The sequence below is a fragment of the Tupaia chinensis genome, unplaced genomic scaffold, assembly GCF_000334495.1.
Source record: "Tupaia chinensis unplaced genomic scaffold, TupChi_1.0 Scaffold000575_1, whole genome shotgun sequence".
In the NCBI taxonomy this organism is placed as follows: Eukaryota; Metazoa; Chordata; class Mammalia; order Scandentia; family Tupaiidae; genus Tupaia; species Tupaia belangeri.
The window spans coordinates 1885195-1889743 of NW_006160089.1; the positions used below are offsets into that span (position 1 = coordinate 1885195).

The 4549-nt window shown below is 52.2% G+C and overlaps 1 long non-coding RNA gene across 1 annotated transcript; it reads right to left on the bottom strand.

Moving 5' to 3' along the window:
* Positions 1-2597: 2597 nt before the first annotated feature.
* Positions 2598-4549, bottom strand: LOC102489966 (uncharacterized). Its single transcript, XR_003551008.1, has 2 exons — positions 4466-4549; positions 2598-3351 (listed from the first exon to the last, which is right to left on the bottom strand). It is a non-coding gene; the product is annotated as an uncharacterized LOC102489966 (long non-coding RNA).

The window sequence follows — 4549 nt, forward strand, 5'->3', positions numbered from 1 at the left end:
TCTCCCCAGACCAAAAGTCCTATCATTGGGAAACTGGCAAAAAGACAATTTGTACAAAGGGCCTTCAAAAGGGATTAATTCTGGTTTTCCATGCCTCCCCTCTTTTTCTCACTACCCCCCCCAATACTGACAACACTGTGGGAGGCTTCACAAAGTTCGTGGGAAAAGGAATTAAAGTACGGGTTTAGGGCTGGCTCTATAACCTGGTGGTTACGGGAGCAGGATCCCATGTGGCCAGCTGCTGTTCAAATCTTGCCTGGCAGCTTGAGAGGCACACCGGGTGCATGCGCATCTGTGCCCCAAAGCCTGACCATGTAGAGAAACAGGACGCTGCTGTGTGTCCGCGCTCCACTGGTGAGTACTCTCTGTCTCTGTCTGTGGCGAGCACAGGTGATCTCTGCCAATTAAAAATTAAAATCAAAAAACATAAAAGGTATGAGTTTATTTTGGTGCCACACATTTTGAAATCATGCAGAGTTTTTGTTTTGTTTTGTTTTGCATATGCTGAGGGTGCATATGCTGGCTAGAGAGACAGAGAGAGGGAGGGAGAGGGAGGAAGCATCCCTGTCCCCCACCAACGGGTCATGGTCACACTGCAATCTCTTCTCCATTGTGCCTATTTGGATTTGGGGCATGCATGCAGCATGTGCACCCAGCATGTTTGCCAAGCTGCTGGGGCTAGGATTTCAACGGCACTTGGTCTTGTGGGATCCAGCTCACCTAACCACCAGACTACCTAGCCAGCCTTACAGTTTTTCCATAATATATCTGTTCATGAGCTTTTTGAAGACCCCAGATACAGGCTGTGGTTAAACCTGATTCAAATCCCGGAAGTGGTCAAACCACTTTCGTTCTCTGAACCTGCTTCTTCATCTATAAAACCTAAATCATGACACGGTTCTCCAGAGACTCTGTGAGCGTTAAGTGCCTGCTGCAGGGCCACGCGTGGAGAAGGTGCCAGCACACAGGAGTTTCTCTTCCTCTGAAGCAGAGAAATAATGAAACGACACAAGCTTAATCCTGAAACCCTTGGGGGTACACAGGGAGAATGTTTCTCCCAGACCAGATTCACAAATGCCACTGTGGGAGGGAGGGTGTCAGGCGCCATGGGCAGGGACAGGTTGATTCTAATTCTGGGAGTCATTTTGCAAAATATCTCTTCACGGTGACTCATTTTGGGACTCACCAAAAACTCCTTTGAGTTAAAACCTGCCCCCGCCCTGGCCTCCACCCCTGCCCTCCTGCAGGGAGCATGAGGTTCTGGGGTGTATTGAACCTGACCTCTCCCCCCAACATGTCACCAGGGGTGGGCACTTCTGCAGGGGTGTGGAGGAAGAAGGCCAGGAAGTTTGGGAGGGGATGACTTCTCCCATCTCACCCCCTCAAGCCTGCTGCTGCACCCTCCTGACTCTAGAAGCTTCTATTAAATGCTCCCATGCCCTCCCGTTTGGGAATTACCGTCTGGGGGTGGGGGAGTGGACACTCAGCTTGCTGCGCACAGACCTAACTCGACCCATTACCGCTGGCTGTGTGACTTGGGGACGCATTGCTTGATGTCTCTGAACTTCAGTTTCCTAGCTGAAAAATATTAAAAGAGCTCTGGGCTGACGAAGGGCTTTGCAAATGGTGAATTGGTGCAGATATGTGGGGGTCCCCAGTCCTCCTCTTCTCAGTGGTCCAGCGCTATTCTCAAAGGTCCTCTCTAAGGGGAGTTCAGGCTCTTGCTATGTGGCTTTCCAGAATGTTCTCAGAGTGTGGCACTGCCCAACATACAGTAGGCCCTGGTCCCTTCACCCGCTCCCTCTCCTAGGCCACTTCTCAGATGTCACCAGAGAGGCCTTCCCCTGCGACTCTGACAAGGGGTCTTCCAGATGTTCATGGGGGGCAGGCAGCGGCAAACTGGTGGTGCTACTGGCCCCACATAGTAGGGCTGGGGTCCTGGGTTCAGGGACCAGAACATCCCTGAGTGCACTAGGCACGCACATGTGTCCGTGATCTGGCTGGCCAAGACCGGGAGTGGATGGCAACGTAGAACCCTGTTGGGGTGCCTTTCTTCCTGCTCGCTTGCTCTCTCGCGCACTCGCTCTCTCTTTCTCCTTTCATGGAAGAAACAGATGAATAAACATGTTCATGGACAAAACGTATAATGACAAAAATGATTCACGGATCTCACAGTCCTTTTGCACCAAAGTAAACTTGGACTTTCATTCCAAGAGAGGTCTTGGAGTGAAGGGGACTTGAACTCTTTGAAGTCCCTTCATGTGAAAAGACCTCTCTGGGGCTCCCACACCTCTCTGTGCTTTATTTTCTCTACCAAGTGCGTTATCCTCAACAGGCCAGATATTCCGGCATCTTCCTCCCCATAGCCTCCCCCTAGCTTGAAGCCCCAGGAGAGTCAGGGCTACTTTGTCCACTGTTGTGTCCCAGTGCCTTGAGTAGGCCCTGGCCTGGAGGAGGCGCTCCTGCCTATGTGTCTAGTGAATGAATGAATGAATTAATTAATTAATTAATTACTGTTTGCTGCAGAGTTACGGCTGACGGCTGATCCGCGGTCACACTGCAATATACTGTCTCAGAACTTCTATTTATTTCCATGATTTTTTTTTTTGCAGTGTTTATTTCCTATATTTAACTTTTCAATCTACCTGATATTTATTGTGGTATATATCATGCGAGGTAAGGCTGTAAAACATCCCCAGCGAAATGGCTAAAACGATTTGCAGAATGATGATTTTGTCCCTTTGCATTGTCCTCAGCAAGGGCTGGGACCAGGCTGGCCCCTCTGGGCTCACTGACCTGCCCACTCCCTTCTCATGCCAGCAGCCTAGAGCTGCGGCGTTCTCGAGGTAGCGCTGCCTAGCGATCGGCATACAGGATGATGTGTGGTCCTTCTTCCAGGCAACCTCTTGCCACTTGGATGATCTGGGGCAAGGAAACGTGCTTTTCTAAGCTTTCTTTCTACATCTCGCTAGCCCCATCTGTAAATGGTCATGAAGGTATCACAATGTCCTCCTCGGAGAGCAGCTGTGGAACTCAACTAACCCAAGGCGGGGGTGGGGGTGTGTGCAGTGAGAGTCTGGCACACGCAGTGGCTGCTCGGTCGGCGTCATCGTCATAGATGGTGGCTCATGGAATCACCACCACTCGCTGAAAAAAATAGCACAGGCCACGAGCGAGCTGGGCAGCTGGTGGGCAGTCAGTATTCGGGTTCCACCCCTCCTGGGGACACAGCACAGTTCTGAATGTGGAGGAAAAGTAGAAGGTGTGGACGCAGCAACTGTCCCAGCCAGCAGCAGCCTCTCTTGGTGAGGGAGAAGAGTCCCCTTAGGAATGAAGCAGGAAATTGTCAACCTAAAAAGAAAAAAAAAAAAAAAAAGGCTGAGGCCAGACATACAAAGCAGGGGCTTCATTGGAGCCAGGTTAGGACAGTCATCCAGGCACCACAAAATCCCAGCTGTTTCCAAAACCGTGTGCCAACCGCTTACAGACGTGGGGAGGCCTCTAAAGGCAAAAGTGGTGACTGGGAGGGGGGATGGGACTAGCAAGGAGTCTGTGGTGGGCGGAGTTCTGTGATAAGGGAGCAGGGTGACCTCCTGACCACCTGGAGTCCCTTTGCGAAATCTTAAGCCAGGTGCGCAGACAGTGAGTCTGGAAGGCAGCGAGGAATGTGTCTGGCAATAAGGATGTCCGTGAAAAAATAAGTCCGAGTAACAGGGCGAGCTATTTCAGGTGCTCAGTCCTAAGAAAGCTACCAGCCCGGCCTGTGATTTCCTTCTATCGCTGACTTAGCAAGACTGGAATCTCCAGTTTTCAGGGAAAACTCTTGTATTTGGAGAGAGCCGTCTGCCTCCTTCAAGTTTCAGTTTGACCATGTGACATGCGAGCATGAGGGACCCTATCTTGGTTTGGTTTGGTCTGTTGGGGCCTAGAGCAGAAACTGAGTTCAAAAGAACGGGGCTCCTAAAACTTTTACTTAACAGAACTGAGCTGTGCCCCCATTGGGCTCTGATTCCCAACAGGGTGCTAAGATTCATCAATGGAAAACTTCCCACCTCCAGAAACAACCTCTGCGCAGCCACTCTTGCGGCTCGGGCTCCGGCTCCAGGGTCCACAGGAAGTGGGGAGCTCCGCATGAGAGGCTGGCGCTTTGACAGCAGGGCCTCCACCACCGGGGGATCCCTGGGAGCCTACTACTTCGGGGTCTGCCTTAGGGAGCACAAACGCAAGCGCTCGATGACCGGCTGGTTTCAGTCTGACCAGGGCAGTGCTGGGAGCGCGGTTAGGTGATGGGGAACCCGAACTGGATGCTGCGGGGAGAGGGAGGGTGCTCTCTGTCTGCAGCCACTCTTCCGAAGTGTCTAGAACCCAAGTGAAGAGAGGGAGAAGCTGGTCCCCAGATCTCCCGCAGTTTTCGCGAGTCTGGGACTCAGTCTCCCCGCCTTTGAACTGGGGAGCAGGTCCTCACCGAATGACTCACTCTTCGTTCCCAGGGCTTGGTGGAGTCGAAGGGTCCCGGCGTGGGGAGGGCGCAGACAGGGCGCCCCCCGAG